General features: G+C 44.7%; 1 protein-coding gene across 3 annotated transcripts in view; it reads left to right on the top strand.

Annotated features, from left to right (window-relative positions):
* Positions 1 to 2,025: 2,025 nt before the first annotated feature.
* ZHX1 (zinc fingers and homeoboxes 1) overlaps positions 2,026 to 22,056 on the top strand; it is a 34,957-nt gene continuing 14,926 nt past the window's right edge. For 2 of the 3 annotated variants that reach the window (XM_089517909.1, XM_089517908.1), the window contains exons 1-2: positions 2,026 to 2,125; positions 4,630 to 4,788. The gene's annotated coding sequence lies outside the window, so the exon portion shown is untranslated. Of the gene's footprint in view, positions 2,126 to 4,629; positions 4,789 to 17,141; positions 17,172 to 22,056 lie in introns of those variants that run through there. The other variant, XM_089517910.1, reaches the window with a different exon arrangement.

Genomic DNA, 22,056 nt, shown 5'->3' with positions numbered 1-22,056 from the left:
GGCCCCAGCGACCTATCCCATCATCCCCTGACTGCTCTGCCTCCCGATCTTGGCCCCAGCGACCTATCCCATCACCCCCTGACTGCCTCTGCCTCCCGATCCTGGCCCCAGCGACCTATCCCATCATCCCCTGACTGCTCTGCCTCCCGATCCTGGCCCCAGCGACCTATCCCATCATCCCCTGACTGCTCTGCCTCCCGATCCTGGCCCCAGCGACCTATCCCATCATCCCCTGACTGCCTCTGCCTCCCGATCCTGGCCCCAGCGACCTATCCCATCATCCCCTGACTGCCTCTGCCTCCCGATCCTGGCTCCAGTGACCTATCCCATCATCCCCTGACTGCCTCTGCCTCCCAATCCTGGCCCCAGCCACCTATCCCATCACCCCCTGACTGCCTCTGCCTCCTGATCCTGGGTCTAGTGACCTATCCCATCACCCCCTGACTGCCTCTGCCTCCAGATCCTGGCCCCAACGACCTATCCCATCATCCCCTGACTGCCTCTGCCTCCCGATCCTGGCCCCAGCGACCTATCCCATCATCCCCTGACTGATGTGTATGTATATATATGTGTGTGTGTGAGAGAGAGAGAGAGAGAGAGGCAGGGAGAGAGCGCTGGCTGGCCAGGCTGCTCTGCAGAAGGTGCAGTGAGGAAGGAGAGGGAGAGCTCTAATGGAGCCCCGGTTGCCCTGAAAGCAGAAAGGGCCACCAGAAGCAAATGGGGCAAAATGCCAGCAGGGCATCATGGGAGATTTGCAACCCAGGGGTCTTGCGATGGTGTTCAAGAGCATCAGCAGATTGGAATTCCACACCAGACCAATCCGCAGTGAGCTCGAACCCAGCCTCGATGCGAATCCCGTCAATACGCTTATTTAGCACACTCTCAAAATGAGGAGCCAGGAAGGATTCAGTTCGGAAGCCCCATGGAAGCCCCACGGAAGGGGCTCCCATTGAAAGCAACCAGGTGTGAAAATACATGAACATTCTAACGTGAATCCGCATCACTCAATTTGCACTCACCCTGGTTCTGAGCTCAAACAACCCAGTGTGATAAGGTCCTATGAGTGCAGATGGATTTGAGAGCAGCTAACAACCCCAAGGACAGGCGGATCTTCCTTTGAAACTCCTTTGCTCATTCCTCCCGGCCAGTGTTAAGGATGGCCAGATGTCACCACAAAGTGTAGGACATTTTGGAATACGCGGCCTTGGAGAGCGGAGGAGTCTCCTTCTTTGGAGGCTTTTCAACAGGGGCTGGATGGCAGTCTGTCCCAGGGAGTGCTTTGACTGGTGTTCCTGCATGGCAGAGGGTTGGAATGGATGACCCTTGGAGTCTCTTATCATTCGATGATTCCATGACATTCAAGAAAAATGTTGGTCATGACCAAATAAAAGCTGAAAACACTCCAAAGAGATGTGGGACACTACAGAATACAGAGATGCAGGGAACTGCTAGATGACCCTTGTGGTCTCTTCCAAATCTGTGATTCTGTGATTGTGGAACTCCTCCTGGGCAGAGGGCTGAAATGGAGGAGCTGAGTCCTGAAAAAGGAGGACCCCTGGTCTGACCCTGAGCTAGATCCCCTTGCTTTTTTCCTGGCAGACACTGGAGCTGTGTCTCAGCCTCTGCCTAGGAGTTCCTGCTGCCACTCTGGGAAAGGGAAGGGAAGGGAAAGGGAGAGGGAGGCAGCCTTTCTCTTTTGGAGAGCCTGCCTTGGCTCCTCCTCTCCCTTGTTGTGCCTAGTTCCTGCTTCTTTCTCTGCTGGCTGCTGCCTCTGGGAGCCATGCAATTGCACACATTGGCAATTTGTTGCTGAGCTCTCTTCCTCCTCCTCCTCTTCTTCCTCCCCACCCTCATCTCTTTTCCAAAAGCCTCTGGAGTCAGGAGAGAGAGGGGGCCTTGAAATCTCCCCTTTCCAAACTGTTTAGAGAGAAAGGAGGATCAGACCTCTTCCTCCTCCAGACCTCTTTGCAAAAGAAAGAAAGAAAGTGCTGGCTTCTGGTTCAAAGTTCACAAAGCATCCCTCCTCCTCCTTCCCACCCCAAAAGTGCAGTAGATTTTTTTAATGCAAGATGGCGGATTTGTACTGAACAAGGAGAAGCAGAGAGAGCTTGCTCCTCATTGCAAGGTAGGGGAACTTTTAAATCTATCTATATATGTTTGCAATAACCTTTTTGGTTAGGTTGCAATGCATGCAAAGGATGGGGGAGCCCTTGCAGGTCTGAAATGCCTTGAAACAAGGGGCGGGGGGGACTGGCAGAGGAAAATGCACAAGATTTCTTTTTTTGCTTTGTACACAACATTCACGTTTCAAGCTATTTCTTTCTGGGAAGCTGAATACATGGGAGGTCTTGGTTATCCATGGCTCCAATGTTAAAGGGCTTTTATTTCTTTTGCAACAGCAGGGAAAGAAACAGATTTCCAAAGTAGAGGAGAAAACACCCCAATTTGGTACTCTGGGTGTCCCCATCCCTTATTTTTGTTGCTCTTTTGGAGCAAGAAAAATGAAAGGGTTTCCTTGTTTTAAAAGACACACTCAAGCAATTTGTCATTGCAAGGAAACACTGGTCATGATGGGGAAGAAAAGCAATTTTCGCTATTATTGTTGTGCTTTCTGATCAGTGCTTTTTAGCCTCTATTGTTTGCTCTCCTTAATGATGATTCAGAGCGAATTAGGGAATTGTGTAGCTGTGGGATGAGGTTTAGCCAAAATGTAGGCCATGTGATGGAATATTATGATCAAGTTTCAAGTTTATTTATTGACATTAGCCAACCAGGCTTTTGCAAACAACCATCAAACAATCCAATACCATGTTAAACCTAAAATAGGACAATTACATTGGTAGTACAATATACAAATTACATTATTATTGTTGTTGTTGTTAATATTATTATGTAATGCTCCTTATTGTCCCATTTTTGTCTGAGCATGTCCTATGCAAAATTTTGCATGTTTACTGCAAAATTATTTCGTCCTCCACTAACTGTTTAAATGCACTGCTTGGAAAATAACTTACTTGTTGGGAAGAATGAATCTTTTTCCCCCCTCCTTATTTTGGTATGCATCCAAAAAAATGTATGCGAGGGAGTGGCCCATGGGGGATGGGGGTTTGTGTGTGTTTTGTGGCTGGAGGGAAACTAAGTGACCTGGATTAAATCTGGCACATTTGTGTCTAAGGGTGACGCACATGGGGCTAGCTTAGTTTTGCTGATAACAACCTTCTGGGGGTAGGTAAACCAGAAGGAGAGTAATGTGCCCAAGCCTATGTAGTGTTATGGCTAAGCAAAGATTTAAAGCCATGTTCTGCAATAATTACAGAATACCACTTTAGCTGATATACAAAAGTTAATTGAAATCATGAATGTACAGTGGGACCTTGTTATCCGCTGGGGTTTGGTTCCAGGATCCCCCATGGATAATAAAATACGTGGATGCTCAAGTCCCATTAAATATGATGGCATAGCAAAATGGTGTCCCTTATATCACATGGAAAAATCAAGGTTTGTTTTTTGGAATTTATATTTTTTTGGAATATTTCCAAGCCGTGGATGGCTGAATCCATGGATAAATAAGGAGGGCCTACAGTATTACAGATTCCAGGGACTCAGTATACTTGAACTGTGCCAATGTGTTCTCTTTGGGTCACTATATGGTGGTTGCAGAATTGTGTATTGATCTGTAATTATGTGGTGGTTGCAGAATTGTGTGCAAACCTGCAACTAGGCTGCAGAACCTGTGGTCCTCAGTTTAATGTGCTGAGAGAACGAGTGTGTGCTGTGCAAAGTGACTAAAATGGTGAAAGATCTGGAAACCATGCCCTATGAGGAGTGGCTTAGGGAGCTGGATGTGTTTTGCCCTGGAGAAAAGAAGGTTAAGGGGTGACATGATAGCTCTGTTTAAATGTTTGAAGGGTTGTCATGTTGAGGATGAAGCAAGCTTGTTTTCTGCTGCTCCAAAGACTAGGTTGCAAACCAGAGTAATGGCTGCAAACCACAGGAAAAGAGATTCCATCTCAACATTAGGAGGAACTTCCTGACATTAAGAGCTGTTAGACAGTGGAAGATACTGCCTCAGAGTATAGTGGAGTCCCCTTCTTTGGAGGTCTTTAAACAGAGGCTGGATGGCCATATGTTGGAGGTGGTTTGATTGTGAGTTTCTGGATGGCAGGAGTTGGACTGGATGGCCCTTGGGGTCTCTTCCAACTCTATGATTCTCTGATTCTAACTCTGCCATGACCACTGTCATGCTTGGCTGTGACCACTACTGACTTTGTTTTCTCTCCTATCAAATTTCCCCATGAGAGAAGCAGCCCTTTGTTGGAGAAAGGATTCCCAACTCTGACCTACAGAGATGGCTGTCTTTAACCTGATGGAATCTTTAACAAAGAGCCACATGATTTGAACGTTGGACTAGGAATCTGGAAGTCCAGGATTTGATTCCCTGCTCAGCCCTGGAAACCCGCTGGGTGAATCTGGGGAAGTCAATAGCAAACCCCTTCTGAGTAAATTTTGCCAAGAAAACCTTGTGCTAAGTTCACTTTAAGGACACTGTAAGTTGAAATGAATTGAAGGCACATAACAACAATGTCTACAACATTTCTAACCACATGCATTTGTAATTTTATTTTTCAGAGTAATACTCTCCTGGTGGAAATGCAGTAGAAGATGAGCCTCCTTCTGCCCCCAGAAAGAGATGGAAATAAAGAACTGGAGTCTTTAAGGAGACTTAAAACGAGTGTATAATTGCGTGAGGTTGCATGCCTCTGAAGAAACATCTGGACACAGTGATAGGTACTTTTTGTGCTACACCTGGTTTACTTTCTGGGGCTGGTTTTGTTTTTTCAGGTAGCTAAAACTATTGCCATGTCTCAAACTGAGTGCAGCATTTTCTCACACCAACCTGTACTCATCTCTTCCTTTCAGAATTACGCTGGCCAGATATCTTTCCTCTCCCATTGTGAGTTTTTCTTCCTCCAGTTATTACACAGCTTTCCTTTCCTACTCCTTTCTCCAATCAATACATCCCCCTTCTCTTTAAATAATTGATATTGTAACGCCCTGAACATATCAACTGTCATCTGGCTTCTGAAGCTGGGCAGGTTGGGCTTGGCTAATATTTTGATGGGAAACCCCCAGGCTCTCCAGATAGGGTAGGGAAGAAATATTGGGAAGTCACTCAGATACAGTATTCCTGGGCTAGATGCTCTAATGGTCTGATTCAGTATAAGACAGCTACCTATGTTTCTGTGACAAGCACAAGAAGGATATAAGAGAAGAGACAGAATGGGATATGGAGATACTGAGCTTTAAAGCTTTCTAGGTCAGACTCAGCTTCTTGCCTTATTTTTCTCTTCTTGTGATTTCTCCTGTACTTTGCAATTCACTCTTCTGTATTTTAAGTTTTCTGCTTTCTCAAGTAGTTCTGCTCTTTCTTGTTAGTTTTCCTTTGTGTTTCTCCTCCTCCTCCTCCTCCTCCTCCTCCTCCTTCATAGAACACATAGATATTGGGCTCTCTTTTTCATCATATCCTTCCCATGTTTTCCATAAAACCTGTGCTGATTTTCTAACTGCTGAAATACTAATGATTTGTATAATATGCCCATTTCTTAGGACTTGCATCTTTCCCTTCTCTCAGTTATCTCCAGTCTACCAAGCCTGAGACTAGAAGTGTCTTGGAACAGGATTTTTACTATTTTGTTTATGCTGTAAAGGACTATATACTTACTTGGCACTACAGGTTGAGTCTCGCTTACCTAAATTCCAAAATATTCCAAAAACCAAAGCTTTTTTCATGGGTGGCTGAGATTGTGACACCTTTGCTTTCTAACTGTTAAGTGTTCAGTTAAGGGACACTCAACCTATGTATATATTTCAACAAGTATTGGGCAATGGAGGTTTTGGATCAGTGCATTTTATGCATGCAAGAGATTGGACTGTTAAATTACCTCTCTGAACATAAACCTTAAACTATAGAGTGATACGATGTAGAGCTCATTTGGAGAATTTTCTTCACATGGCATAAGTCTATAATATTGGATATGCTTTTGAAAGCATCTATAAGGAAAGTGATGAAGATCAGATATTATCAGTCTTTGGTCCTCCAGCTGTTATAGACATCAGCTCCTAGAAATCTCTGCCAGCATACCCAGTGGTGAAGGGATTCTGGAAACCTAACTCCAAAACATATGAAAGAAAAAAGACTGAGAACTACTGGTATAAATATAAGTGGTATCCTTTCATCATATCCAGATCACAGCAGAAAGAACCTGTGGCCCTCTATGATGGACTGATATTCACATTGACCAGAGTTGGCCTAGTTATTGGTGAAAGTACTAGTTCAGCAGCATCTGAGGTCCCACATATTCAAAGCTGTGATCAGCAGTAGGGATGACTTGGAGTGAGATGTGGTGGGCTACTACCTGCTTTAAAAATGACTCTGGTGAGGTTCTGTTGCTACAAATACAATTTCATCCTCCTCCTTCTGGTTAGGAAGCAGGGTCCAGGTTCACTGGTTTTAACTCTAGGAATTCTGGTCATCAACTTTTATGCTAAAGTCCAAAAAACACTTTTTTGATAAAGAGATAATTGAACGTCTGGTAGATCAAACTGATGCTTGGGGTGCTTAGTATCCTGAACCCACGAATTCCTCTTTCCACCATTTGGACTAGTGGAACATAGGTCTCCATGAAGGTTATGGGTATTGAGTGTAGTTATTTGAATCACCTAACACCTGAAGTTCTTTGTATAGAAATATCCGTAATCTTGTATTTATGTTTCTGTTTTTCATTGATATAAACAGGTATCTCTCTAGAGACTAGTACACAGCTAGAATGCTAGGCTTCAGCTGACATATGGGCAGAGTTTGGGAAAAGTTACTTTTCTGAACTACAACTCTCTGAATCTCCTAGCCAGCAATGATTGTTAGTATTTGGAAGAGCTTGTCATGTATATTTTAGCTGTTTGATTATCCCTCTTGGCTGTCACCAGTGAAATAGGCAGTTTGGAAAGTTAATTTTTAGAAAGTAACTAATTGCAGTCACAGTTCCAAGTAGTTTACATTACACTTGCAGTTAGTAACATCTTACTTTCTTTCCCATGACTCAAAATAGATACTAAAATAGATTTTTAAGTTACTATTTAAAAATCAAACGCTACCTCCCATGGGCCTGTAGTACAAAGGAAAATAGTTTTCTCTTGCCCAGCTCATCATTGTTTTCAGTGCCCACATAAAAGCAAAGGACAGCAATATGAACTGCCACTGGAGTCATGTTTTAGTCGGTCTCCAGTAATCCCACTTGTAAATGTGAGCAAAACGTTAGTTTCATTTACAGAGGGATGAGCTTAACCTATCACTGAGTTATTGTTTTTGTTCTTGTGTGTTTTCAAGTCCTTTCTGACTTAGGGTAACCTATCACTAGGTTTTCTCAGCAAGATTTGTTCAGAGGGCATTTACCGTGGCTTTTCTCTGAGGCTGAAAGATTGCAGCTTGTCCAAGATCACCAAGTGAGGATTCAGACCCTGGTTTTTCAGAGTTCACATCCAGTTCTCAAACCACAATACCACACTGGCACTCCTTCATCATTACATTACAGTCTTATAATAACATTTGATTATAAATTTCATTATTGGGGAAAGGAATTAATTAGGGTAACTCGTTATTGGAAATGAAGCAGGGATAAGGGGGTGGAGACTGATCCCATGTCCAGCTGTAAAATGGAATTACTAATGATTTACCTGGTAGGACCTGAGAAGACAGCTTCATGATCTCTGTAACTTATCACATATATCTATACAAATAATCTTTGGACACTTCTAGAGCTAGATCTCTCTGGCTGAAGGCCTGCTCTCTTCCATACAACACATGCTCAGTATGGTTCCCACTCAAATGCCCTTTCGTCCACCGTTGTGGCCGCATCATAGGGAACTTTGCTGCACCAGCTACTTCCTTGGAATTTTTCTCAATTTTTCTCCTCGTTTATGGCATCTACATCATTCCTCAAGAGTTGTGTCTCCTGCAGTAAGAAGACCTTCTATGTGCCTTCTTTGCTTGAGAGAGGCCCTCGTTGTGGATAAGTACTCCCATAGTAGAGTTTTTCCCCACCAGTCCCAATGGAACAGGACTTCACTTCTCAAAGTCCTTCTTTGGGAATTGGTTGTCAATACTGCTGGTATCACTGCCCAAAACAGGCCTCTTTTTATGTCCTCACATGGTTTGGTATCATCAGTTCTGTCTTCCAACAGATCAATGGATCATGCTGATACTAATAAGAGTTCATTCTCTCATCAAGGAGCTTCTACAAACTTTGGATTCCATCAGACCCTGTATGAGGCCTTTCATACTACACAAATCCAAATAGGCACCACCTGAAATCCTAGGAGAAGAAGAATTCTTCAGATGATTCTTTGTCCTGTAAGAAAAAGTCTAAATCTACTGATGTTTCTTCTGAGGATCCTTCATCTTGTCAGAAGAAATTCAAGCTAGTTGAAGCTAGTTGAAGTACTTTCTACTCATCCAAAGAATTTGGATGCCCTAATGGTGCTGTCAGATGCACTAATTGTGCAAGCAAATTGACAGTACCATGTGTTCCAGTCCTTCAGGTTACAGTCAGGTTACAATGTGTGCTTGGCCTCACTGATGCCTGGATTACCTGCTCCCATTCTGGAATGTTTGGAAGAGGAGGTCCTTCTAACAGAATCGAACCTGATGGATGTCTAGTGTCATACTCTGAGGGCAAGGTGTTCAGTCGATCTTCCATCTGCACCTTAGCAAGATGCTAATCCACCACTCCAAGCCAATTTTCCATTGCTTCTCACAGATTCAGATCTCCAGTTCATTAGGCCTCTCCTTGCAGACTGCATGAGCATTATTGTCTCCAAGAGCCACCTTGATATCATGCACCCCACCAGTGGACACTACTATGACAGTTATTGGGCGCAACTTCCACTGAGCTGGGAAAAATATCACCTATATGATAACAGTGACTGGTACAGACCCTACTATCCATATCCTCTTTTACCAAGGTCTTACCATAGTTACAAATCTGAAATAAGAAGTTCACCAATCCTGAGGACCCCACATCAGCATCTCTCTTGCTCCCACCTCCATCTCCTTCATCGACTGGTTCTTCCAGGTCAACCAGGATCAGCCATGTCTAAGGATACAACCCCTCTGTCTCCTTCTCTTAACCTCTCACACTCAGAAACAAGTTCAGCAGTGTGAACTTTGCAGAAGTCTTTCCCTTCTGGAACTCTTCCTCCCTCTGATACCTTGTCTGGCAGACATTCCTCCTCCACTCAGTCTCTGACCTCTGTTTCCAGCTCTGATTCTGCCTCATCCTCCACCAAACCAGTCTCTGGAGATGAACATAGTCGACCAGGATCTGGCATCTCCACCAGATAATGTATATTTGTATACTGTTCAAGCACTGAAGATGGCCAAAGTGTTGGAACTGAATATCTAATAGCTGCCTACCACAACTCCTGACTCTGTCTTTCACCCTATTGACTTTAAAGCTCATTCTCTGGTGGCTATTCAGTTCCTACCCACAAAAGGTTCCTAGAGGTCACCATCTTTGATTCAGCCACTGTTTCTCTGCATCAGTTACCAGTATTGGGTGCAGGATTTCACCTTTGCTATACTTTTCAAACATCCATTGTCTAACTTGGTCATTGTGGAAGCAGCTACTGCAAAACCATCAGGGAAGCCACATTCTACACCTGGGGATAAAGAGGGGCCCAAGCTTGACTGTATGGATCATAAGGCCCATTCCAGCATGGCACTTTCTCTTCAAACTTCCATTTGTTAGGCCTGTACGGTAGTGTACAAACCTGCTTTTTTGACAGACTTCCAGAGTGGGATAGGAAGGCTGCCTCTGCTTTTCGTCTTGAGACTTACACCTTAGCTGCTCAGCAAATTATTTCTCAGCATTCTGCTGATTGTAAAGCAAAGTTGCTTGCTGCAGCTGTTGCCTTGAGATGTCACTCCTGGCTTTGTTAGTCCAGTCTCTCCACCAAGGCCATCGTTGACGACCTTCCTTTCAATGAAATGGGCTTCTTTCATGCGAACCTCTGATGAGCAGACTCACACGATGTAAAATGCTGTCAAGAAGTATGGCCTCCAGCAGTCTTATCAGCAGAACAAACAGAAGGCTTTGTGGGCTCGTTGTTTCATCCCATCTTCTTCTCAGTGTAGGGTTGCCATAAGTGAGGACCTCCAAACCGGGACAAATGTAGGACAAATGCAGGACAACATTTTCAAATGTAGGACACATTTTTTAAAAATGGAGGACACGCAAAAAAATTGAGGCTTTTTTAGAAATGTTAATATAAATAATGGCCACCCCCCTCTCCCCATTCCAAACAGCACATCTGAGCATTGAACATGGCTTTATTTTAACATTGCCTCTTGCATATTTCAGAGGCTTATTCCACAACCAAACCCTTTGGTCAAGGGACTTTGGTTTTTCTTCATTTTTACTTGTTTTGTCTGTATTCCTCCCCACTAAATAAAGAAGACATGAAATGGAGTTAATGGGTACAAGTTGTTAAACAAAAAAGTCTTGTGAGACTCTGAAGGCAAGAGGTGCACCATGTTAAGATCTGCATTAAGCACACTTAGGCTGCTGCCACACTGCTTTCACTCTCATCACTCCATCCTATGGAATCCTGGGATTTGTAGTGTGTTGTGGTGCCAGGGCTGGGCTTTGAAATCTCAGGCATAAGAGAGGCAAAAGGCTTGGGCTGCATCTACACTGGAGAAATAATCTGGTTTGAGACCACATTAACTGTCTTGGCTGAATGCTATGGAATTCTGGGAATGGTGGTCTGTTCCAGCACCACAGCAGAATGGCAGTTAACCCCTGGAAAGCTCTCTGACCAAGGTGACCAATGCCCTCACCCCAAAATGTAGGGCACCCAAGCAAAAAAATGTAGGACATGGCCAAAAATAAAAGCTAAAAACACCCATGTACTTATAAATCCATGCTTCTTAGCCATGATCCAAATGGAGGACATTTTGAAATTTGACAGAAGAGGACATGTCCTGGAAAAGGAGGAGGACATCTGGTCACCTTGTCTCTGGTCCAAAATACACTGCTGAAATAAAACAATGCTGGACTGAAATGCCCAGAGTTCCTCACCAAAGCTGCATCCACACTGAGGAAATAATCCAGTTTGAGAGTGACTTAACTGTCCTGGGTTAGTGCTGGGGAATGCTGGGAACTGTAGTACATTGTGGCCCCAGAGCTATCTCTGACAGGGAGTCCCATAACCCTCCAAACGTAGTTGAACTGCAGTGCCCAGAATTCCTCCCCGGGTGCATCCACAGTTTGAGACTGCTCAGTGCTGTGGAATCCTGGGAATTGTAGTCTATTGTGGCCTCAGAGCCATCACTGACAGAGAAGTCTCAATGTCTCCCAAACACTAGCATTCCCAGGATTCCCCAGCATTGAGTTAAAGCAGTCTCAAAGTGGGTTATTATTCCTGCAGTGTGTGTGAGAGATATAAAAGCTAGGGACTGGATTCATTTGGAGGATCTCTGTGTCCAAAACACACTGCTTGGACTGCCAGGGCTCAGTGCTATGGAATCCTGGGAATTGTAGTTTATTGTGGCACCAGAGCTCTCTGACAGAGAAGGCCAAATGCCTCACAGACCCCAGAATTCCAGAGCATTGAGCTTTGGCAGTTAAAGGGGTCTCAAAGTGTGTGTGTGGGGGGGGGGGGAGAGAAAAGCCAGGGAGTGTGAATGAGCTCTGAGAGGAGGAGGAGGAGGAGGAGGAGGAGGGAGGGAGCCAAGGGAAGTGGCCAGGACCACCAGAGGAGCCCCTGCTTTTCCTCATCATCGCAGCCTTCTCACTGCTGGCAAGAGGCTCTGCCCCCAGCCAGGCAACGCCTCCATTCAGTCTCCTTTTGTCAAAAGAGCTCTGGTGCCACAAGAAACTACAATTCCCAGAATCCCATAGCACTGAGCCATGGATGTTTAAGGGGGGGGTCAAACTATTTCTGCAGCCTTTGCTACCCCAAAGCCTTCTATTATTTACCAGCAACTTGCAAGGCAAAATCTCTTCCTTCCAAGCCCTTGAAAACCAACCCAAGGGGAGGGGGGCTGATTGCTTCTTTCCCATTGGTCAGCTTTGGGAGAAATTTGCATATTCCAAGTCAAGGTGTTTAGGGCCTCAAAAACGACCCTGTGATAAAGAATTACAACAATACTGAGTGCTAGACATTTAAAAGATGAGGAGGCATTTAGACTCCCAGGGAAACAGGAACGATTGATGGCCTTTTTTTCTTTGCTCACTGTAACCTGAAAGTAATGCCTCTTGCAGGGTATATATACCAAGTGGGCTGGCAATAGCTCTGAGTGGCAGCTGTCTTGAAGACCTGCTCTCTAGGCTTAAGTCAGGCAGGGAGGTGGGGAGGGTGGCACACAGCCATGGGGAGGGCTGGAGCTGCCTCCAGGGCCTTGCTGGGGGGGGGAGGTCCCGGGGGAGGGGCCAAACTGGGACGGGACCATGTGGCCCCGCCCCAAACTGAGAAAGTCCCGCCCCCAGGCGGGATATGGCAAGCCTATCTCAGTGCTCCTTTCTGCCTTTGAAGCAGCCATCTCAAGATCTTCTAGACATGTCCAATTCTCAAGCAAGTACCGTTCTTCTTACAAAAAATGAAAGCAGTCAGACTTGTTGTCTGACTTACACCTCACTCCTTCTTTCGCTGTGCATTTGTCTTGGTCCCTTCCAGCTTGGCATTTGATAACCTCAGATTCATGGGTCCTAGACATTGTTGTCCATGGCTATGCCATTAAGTTCCATATTCTCCTACCTTCTGGTGTTTATCACACTGCAGCCCTATCCCAAGCTTCATCCCAAAAGATCCACACCCTTTCCCACAAGGATCTTATCAGGCCTTGGAGGTAGAGAGGAACTGCTGGACCTCATCCCCTTCCCCACCACTCCTCCCTTTTCCTTTAGTGTGGTGTCTTTTTAGATTGTAAGCATGAGGGCAGGGAACCGTCTAATTAAAAAGACTGTATGTACAGCGCTGTGTAAATTTACAGCGCTTTATAAATAAAGGTTAATAATAATAATAAGAAGAATGTACATCCATCCCACCATCTATGTTTCCTCTTAAGGTACTTTATGGTCCTGAAGAGTCCTCTGTCCCATCCTAGACCTCAGGGATGTCAACTCCTGTATCATTACCAAGAGGTTCAAGATAATACTACAGTGGTACCCCGGGATACGAATTCACCGCGTTACGAAATGTCCGGGGTACGAAAAAGTTAGATTTAAAAAAACTGTTCCGGGTTACGAAGGATTTTTCGGGTTACGAAAATCTTTTCGGCGCGAAATTCAAAGCGCGGCTAGCGGCTAGCGGCTTTCCAGCGGCTTTTCGGGTTGCGAAATGTATCGGGTTACGAACGGCGCCGCGGAACGAATTAAATTCGTAACCCGAGGTAGCACTGTACTGTCTCTCATTCTCCTTCGGTTGCCTGCTTATTCTGGGCAATACTGGGTACAAAAGGTTGAGGTAGCAGATGATGTGATACACCTCTCACCTTGAGGTATGGAAGAGTTTCTTCTTCTAGTTTATCCATTTCTCAACAAGACTGGGCTAGCTGTATAAAAAGGTTGACCTTTCGTAAGGCTATTTCTCCATTTCGTATAAATGAGCCCAAAGCTGCTTCGCTTGTCATGGCAAAAAAGAAAACGGAGCATAGAAAAGTTCCTGTTTTAGACAATGGTGTCCAGAACATCCCAGCTAGCACAACTGATGTCATGCTGTCTGAGGAATTCTGCAAGCTATAGTCCAAAAAAGGAACTTTTCCAGCCTCTAGTCAAAACAGGTATGTGAATGCTGTTCCTTACCAAGCTTGGTAGTATGGCAAGATTTTTTAAAAAATTATTTCACTCATCTGTAGGTTCACACCGTCACAATCAAATACAATACACTACTGAAATAAAAATTGTATCAAGACATTGTAAAATAACATATCAAACTAAAAAGCAAGTTGGGTTTTATCTACACCTGTAAAAATATCTGTTGTTTATAGTTTCTGGGGGTAACTTAATCATGCAGCATGCTTCATAATTAGAGCTTGCAAAAGTTCAGAATCACCCAGGCATCATGACCACTGGCTGTGAGTTTTTATCCAAAAAAGGGAACTTTTCCAAGCTGTTTATAATACCTTATATTAAGAAAGAATATTTTATTAATGAGATTAGGAAAGCTGCATCATTTGTACAAGTTAGTTTCATTTAAGGAAAATCTGTTGCCTGTGGAATTGATGACAACCTATTTGCCATGCATTTTGGCCCAAAGATGAAAAATTGCACCAGTTCACACAAGAAGCAGAGAACGGTTGACTTCACAGGAAAGAAGTTGCAAAAGTGACATGCAAGAGGTTCAAATCACATTGGATAACTTTTTAAAAGGTTTTGTACAACACACATGGATATGGTGCACTGGAGACTTTATAGATCTGCTTTTGCTGTTTGTCTGGGACTGAAACAAGTGTGTTTGTCAGTCTGCTGACACCAATCACAACCTCCTCATTCAGCTTCTTCTAAAATGCTTTAGGTTGTCCTCTTCCGGGAATGCTGGCTGGGGATGATGTAAGTTGTAGTCCAATGCTTTTTTGGATCCAGGACAGCCACTTTGAGGAAACACAAATACAGACAGAAAAGTAGCTTTAAGAGAGATGCCAGATGACACATCTCATTTCTCACTTGGCATCCCACTGCTGACTGCAGTGTCTGGTTTTATGGCTCATGGGTCTTACATTAAAAAATTGGAGGAGAGGACTGATAAAAATGACTAATTTGTCAGAATTCATAGTGTGTCATCGAGTATTCAAACTGCATTAGAGAATATATTTTCAAGTAAGGTAGAAGGAAGGGTCCATGACTCAATATATTTTTAAACATCTTCCAAACAAATTTGGCAAATCTGTCAAATTCAGGAAATGTTTTTTTAACAGATTTATTTCAGATTTTAGATATTAGTAATAAAGGGATGAGGCGAGCATAAAGTAAGGTTTCCTAAAAGATTAGCACTTCTAGGTTAACCAAGTGGTATACAGATTTGTTGGTTTATAATACCTGCATTTTATCTTAATGTGATAAAATTTCATGAGTGGAACAAGAGGTTGAAGCAAAGCAGGTGCTGGCCCATCATTACGATCAGCACTAAATCATGGGCTGCTTGATATTGACTTGGTGTTCTTGTTTTTACATATATTTCTTTTGAACAAATTAATAAGCTTGTTTCTCATACTAAATAAACGCTCTTCATTAACTTGTGACAGAAATAGCTCTCTGCTTTTGACTTGTTACCATATCTTTATACAATATCTTAATAATGATCTCATGGTTCAGTATGATTTTGTTGTTGTTACATTGGGCCTTGCACATTTGCTGGGATTAAGGGTGCAGGACCCTTGTGAAAGTGGAAAAGCACGAATAAAAACATTATTTTTTTCATCTGAGAGAACACCTCTCTAGGAATCTCTAGGTCCTCTAGCACATCTCTATGGTCAACATCTGCCAGAAGTTGGCCATAGGATTGTGCTGGAGGACCTACAGATGCCTAGAGAAATGTTCTCTCAGATAAAAAAATAGTGTTTTTTATTTGTGGTTTTTCTACTTTCACAGGGGTCCTGCACCCTTAAGGAGGAATCAGTAGGTCATCCAGTGCAACATCTGGTAGATGTTGACCACAGAGGTGTGCTGGAAGACCTAGAGATTCCTAGAGAGGTGTTCATGCTGTAGGGCCTAGAGATTCCTAGAAAGAACATATTAATCAAATTGGTGAATAATCAAATCCGCAAAAGTCAAATGTGGAGGGCCGACTATATTTTCTATCAAGTCGACTTTGGCTTATGGTGACTATGAATGAAGAACTTCTGAGAGCCCCAGTCATTGACTGCCCTGCTCAGGTCTTGCAAATTCAGAGCCATGGCTTCCTTGATTGAATCTTTCCACTTGTAGAGCAGTCTCCCTCTTTCCCTATTGCCTTCCACTTTACCAAGCATTATTGTCTTTTCAGTGAGTCATCATATATCCAAAGGATGACAGCCTCCGTTTAATCACCTTCACTACTGAGAGTTCAGACTTGATTTGCTCTAAGACACATTCATCTTTTCAGCAGTCCATGGTATCCATAGAACTCTCCTCCAGCATCACGTTTCAAATAAGTTGATTTTCTTCCTATCACCTTTCTTCACGGTCCAGCTTTCACATCCATACATATAGAGTCCCTATATTGGGAGAAAGGCAGGATAAAATAAAATAAAAAGAATAAGAATAGAAATCAGAAATACTGTGACCTGGATGATTCTCACGTTAGTATTTAAATATCTATCTTTACATCTGAAGATCTTATCTGGTTTTTTCATAGCTGCTCTTCCAAGTCCCAGGCTTCTTCTGATTTCTTGACTATTGTCTCTGTATTGATTAATGGCTGATCCAAGGTACAGAAACTTTTAACTACAGCCAGCCCTCCATATCCACGGATTTTTTTTGGTCTGTGGATTCAAGCACCCATGGCTTGTAAATATTTTAAAAATATATAAATTCCAACAAGCAAACCTTGATTTTGCCATTTTTATATAAGGGGCACTCTTTTACTGTGCCACTGTGTATAAGGAGGCTGGAGCATCCATGGATTTTGTTTTCTACAGGGAGTCCTGGAACCCCAACAGATACCAAGGACCCACTATATTTCATGGTGTTCTTTGCCCACTTTAAAGTTATGTAAATCATAATAATTACTCAGTCTTCTACCTTGTCACCATTGGGTTGACATATTCATGTCCATCACATTCAAGACCTATAGATTTTGGTTGTAGAGGTGGCAGATAGTTCTTCTGTGGCAATTGCAGAGCTAGTAAGCTATCAGATTTATTGAAGTTTGCTGTCATATATGAGATTTTTTATATCCAGTTTTTCATACTAACTGCTCTTTTTCTGACTCTCTCATGGCTTAAAACTGTTTATTAATAATGCAGGCACACCTCAGTTAACAAAGCCTCTGTCAAAGAAGCTCCATTTTACAGTCTTTTTATGCCTGCCTACCTCCCACCTTTCCTCCTTGTCCTCTGTCTACCTGGAAATTTATTTTGCAGAATCAGCATTGGGAGGATGGAGAAAAAGACTTTCAATATCAGATTGCAGCAGCAGGTCTGTAATAAACAAAGCAATAGAGCTTGAGCTGGGAAATAGTGGGATACTGTTCTAGTTGATCCTACTGCAACTGTGTGTGCCTTGCTACAACAGACAAGGGCTGTGTCCACACTGCAGAAATAATCCAGGTTGACACCACTTTAACTGACATGGCTCAATGCTATAGAATTCTGGAAACCGTAATTTGTTTTTGCACCAGAGCTCTCCGAAAGAGAAAACTAAACATCTCACAAAACTGTCTAAGAATTCCATAGCACTGAGCCGTAACAGTTAAAGTGGTGTTAAACTGGATTATTTCTGAAGTGCAGATGCATCCATGGTAAATAGCCGTTGTCTCTAAAATCCCTTACTGAGCGTTCATCAACATAAAACAGGGAGAAAAGGGGGAAAGCAGATATGCTTGCTTTGCTAGCAAGTCCACAAATGTGAAAAAACATACTGTATTTTCCGGTGTATTAGATGACTTTTTAACCCCTAAAATCTTTTTGAAAGTTGGGGGGTCGTCTAATACGCCAGGAAGGCTCTGCTGCCGGCGCGAGGGCCGCCGGCCTTCTCCTGCTCCCAGGCCCCGCGGAGCCCGGGAAGGAGCGCCGCGGCCTGGCGCGAGGGCCGCTGGCCTTCTCCTCCTCCCAGGCCCCGCGGAGCCCGGGAAGGAGCGCCGCGGCCTGGCGCGAGGGCCGCTGGCCTTCTCCTCCTCCCAGGCCCCGCGGAGCCCGGGAAGGAGCGCCTCGGCCTGGCGCGAGGGCCACCGGCCTTCTCCTCCTCCCAGGCCCCGCGGAGCCCGGGAAGGAGCGCCTCGGCCTGGCGCGAGGGCCACTGGCCTTCTCCTCCTCCCAGGCCCCGCGGAGCCCGGGAAGGAGCGCCTCGGCCTGGCGCGAGGGCCACCGGCCTTCTCCTCCTCCCAGGCCCCGCGGAGCCCAGGAAGGAGTGCTGCGGCCTGGCGCGAGGGCCGCCAGCCTTCTCCCTCCTTGGATTTTAAGGAGGGGGTCTTACACGGCGAGTATATCCCAAACTCTATATTTTTACTGGAAAAGTTGGGGGTCGTCTTATACGCCGGAAAATACGGTAGATCTTTTAAGTTTGGCCACCAAAATGGAAATCATAAGAAAAGTGGAGGGTGCTGAAAGAAAATTTTTTTCCCCTGGAAGAATCTTTTCAGTAGATTATAAAAGGATCAATATGTTTCTTTTTCTTTTTTTTACTTATTTTAGGCTTATCTGACCTTGTTGTTTCATTTTACATGTGCAAATTGTTAGTTTTGGATAAAGCGTTTGCTGAAAATTGTTGAAGCATTCTTTTGTTTTGTAGTGTAGGAATGCACTCCTATTCTTTCCTTGTGATTTCTACCTCTGGTACCAGATTCCCTATTAAAGAAGTAATGCTCAGGAACACATCTACTTTGGCTGTATGAATTAATGCAGTTTGACCCCACTTTAACTGCCATGACTCAATGACATTGAATTCTGGGGTTTGTAGTTTTGTGAGATAGCCCTTTCTGTTCATGAATTCTGGTGCCAGAACAAACTACAAATTCCCAGAATTCCATAGCACTGAGCCATTGGCAGTGTCAAACTGCATCAGTTCTGCAGTATGTCAGCAATCTTTGTTAAGAGATGTATTGTAGTAGTTATGTGCTTTCAAGTCATTCCCAATTTATGGCAACCCTAAGGCGATCCAATCATGGGATTTTCTTGGCAGGATTTGTTTAAAGGAGGTTTGCCATTACTTTCCCCTGAGGCTGAGAGCATGTGACTTGCCCATGGTCACCCAGTTGGCTTCATGGCCAAGCTGGGAATCGAACCTTGGTCTCCAGAGTCATAGTTCAATACTCAAACCGCTATGCCACATGAAAATAAAAAGAATCACAGTAATATAATAAGAGCATAAGGTTAAATATCCTGACACTGGCTTTTATGTGTCTTTTGACAAATTTTTGGTGATGTCATGGGATGTTCACAGGCATCTCAGTGCTAAGGTGGAAAGAGCGAGTCATTAAGGTGACAGCAGGAGACGAGACTACAAAGTAAGTAAATGTCAGTTTAGTTGCATGGGGAAACTTCATACGGTGTCTAGGGTTTGCACTGCTTTTTGGCAGAAAGCAAGTGCAGAGGGAACTGCAGAATCAAAGGTGGGATGCCAAGAAGAAAGAAGGTCTAGGACAGGGGTAGGCAACCTGCGGCCCGCGGGCCGGATGCGGCCCGGCGAGGCCTTGGGACCGGCCCCAGCCCAATCCTGCTGCCGATTGCCGCCAGGGCCTTTGGCCTGTCACGCGTAGGGGCAAGGGGGGCAATTGTCTATAGATGCCTCAGAAACATGTATTTATATTAACATTTTTTTAAAAATCAGCAATTTTTTTTGCATGTCCTCCACTTTTTTTAAAAAAAAAGTGTCCACCATTTGAAAATGTTGTCCTACATTTGTCCCGGTTTGTTTATTTATTTAAATTTTTAAAAAATTGTTTAATTATTTATTTTTTGGCTTCGGCCCCCCAGTTGTCTGAGGGACAGCAACCCGGCCCCCGGCTCAAAATGGTTGCCTACCCCTGGTCTAGGAGGAGAGGGACTGGAAGCGGAATTACTGAGAACCAGGAACTGATAATATATTCATGTACAAGTCTAGAAATTTTAGTGAAAAAATTGAACCAAAAAAACCCAACCCTGAGTTGACTTATCCACAATGTAAGTATTATACTTTAACTCTTATTTAAAAAGGAACTCTCCCCTGATAAATGGCAAGAGTTTAATCTGTCATGGATGCCCTGATCCTCCTCAAACACTCATCCATCCAACCTTTAGTTTGAGCACAGGTTGTTTTGTCTGCTAGAATTTTGTACGTTCTTTGGCATTGATTTCCTTTGCTTCATCCTTTAGATCCTTTACAACATACCCCTAGGTTTTACTCTCGACTTATCCGTGGGTCATATCAAAATCCATAATTTTGGGCCCCCAAACTTGCCCTTGACTTATCCTTGAAGTTGGCCTATGGTCAAGTATATATAGTAGATAGATAGAGCATGCCCAGAATGGACAGAAGGAGACATCAGGACACACTGCAACATTTCCAATGCTATTTTTGCAATTTTCAGTGCTTCCAGACTCCTACCTCCATTATTATTCCTCTCTGTTTTTTTGTCTGTGTGTCTATGCCATATTTATTTAATTTATATCTCATTTTTCTTGTATAAAGGATTGAAAGCAGCTCATTTGTTCTTGTTAACTGCCCTTGAATAATTTTGATCCATGGCAACCCTGTGGATAAGACATGCCTAGGGTTGCCATAACCCGCCCCCCCCCCCCCGTGACCAGCACGCTTTTGGGGGCCCCTCCCGGTCACGGTCCGGTTTGGGCCCCCACCCGTGCCTGGTCCCCTGTTTGGGGGCCCGCTCCGGCCATTGCCGCTGCCGCTAATGCGACTGCTGCGGCGCCAACCCACCTCCTCCTCCAGCCCCGCCTTCCTCCTCTTCCTCGCCTCCAGGGCGAGGGCTTGAATGCCGCCCAGGCCTCAGTAGGGGCCAGCAGCAGCGCACGCGCCTGCCCCACTTCTCTCGGCACGCGCGCGCGGGGAAGGAAGTGGGGCAGGCGCACGCGCTGCCGCTGGCCCCTACTGAGGCCTGGGCGGCATTCAAGCCCTCGCCCTGGAGGCGCGCCTGCAGGTTTCAGAGCAGGGAGAGAAGGGTCTCTCCTCCAAGGGACACCCTTCTCTCCCTGCCTTGGAGCTTCCCCCGCCGGCCAGGCAGGCTCCAAGGCAGGGAGGAAGGGTCTCTCCTCGAAGGGAGACCCTTCTCTCCCTGCCTTGGAGCTTCCCCCGCCAGCCAGGCAGGCTTCAGGGCAGGGAGAGAAGGGTCTCTCCTCCAAGGGAGACCCTTCTCTCCCTGCCTTGGAGATTCCCCCGCCGGCCAGGCAGGCTTCAGGGCAGGGAGAGAAGGGTCTCTCCTCCAAGGGAGACCCTTCTCTCCCTGCCTTGGAGATTCCCCCGCCGGCCAGGCAGGCTCCAAGGCAGGGAGGAAGGGTCTCTCCTCGAAGGGAGACCCTTTTTTCCCCGCCTTGCAGCTTGCTCCTCTTCTTTCTCCTCCTCCTCTTCTTCTGTCTCCTCTCCTCCTCCTCTTCTTCCTCCTCTGCTCCTCCTCCTCTTCCCCTTCTTCTTCTTCCTCCTCCTCTTCTTTTCCACCTCATCCTTCCCCTCTTCCTCCCCTTTTTCTTCCTCTCTACTTCCTTTTCTTCCTCCTCCTCCTTTTCCCCTCTTCCTCCTCCTCTTCTTCCTCCTTTTCTTCTTCTCCTCTTCCTCCTCCTCTGCTTCTTCCACTCTTCCTCCTCTTCTGGTTTTGACCAGAAAGGGAAGCACATTTCTGCCATCTGTCTAGGAATAATGCCAAATGTCCTCCATTTTTATCATGCCTAAGAATCATGCATTTATATCAATTTTTTTTAAAAAAACCATCATTTTTTGCGTGTCCTCCATTTTTTTAAAAAAAATGTGTCCTCCATTTTAAAATTTTGTCCTACGTTTGTCCTACATTTGTCCCAGTTCGGAGGTCCTGACTTATGGCAACCCTAGACATGCCCAAGACTCCCTGTCCTCCACTACTCTGCCTAGCTCCAAATGAGCTGCTTTGGGTCCTTTATACAAGAAAAGTAAGATATAAATTAAATAAATAAGGCATAGACGCACAAACAAAAACACAGAGAGGGAAAATAATGGAATTAGGAGTCCAGAAGCACTGAAAATTGGAAAAAAACTGCATTGGAAATGTTGCCCAGCCCAATGTTAAGTAGAGATGCCAAAGAATGAACCTGGGACCATCTGCATGAAAAGTATGGGCTTTATCAATAAACCACAGCCTCTTAAAGGAACAGAAAGGTCTTCCCTCATCCAAGTACTAACC

The sequence above is a fragment of the Sceloporus occidentalis genome, unplaced genomic scaffold (genome assembly GCF_023333645.1).
Source record: "Sceloporus occidentalis isolate IW3139 unplaced genomic scaffold, rSceOcc1.0.p SCAF_3, whole genome shotgun sequence".
Taxonomy (NCBI): domain Eukaryota; kingdom Metazoa; phylum Chordata; class Lepidosauria; order Squamata; family Phrynosomatidae; genus Sceloporus; species Sceloporus occidentalis.
The sequence above is the reverse complement of the archived record's forward strand: the minus strand, read 5'-3'. Positions and strand labels throughout refer to the sequence as shown.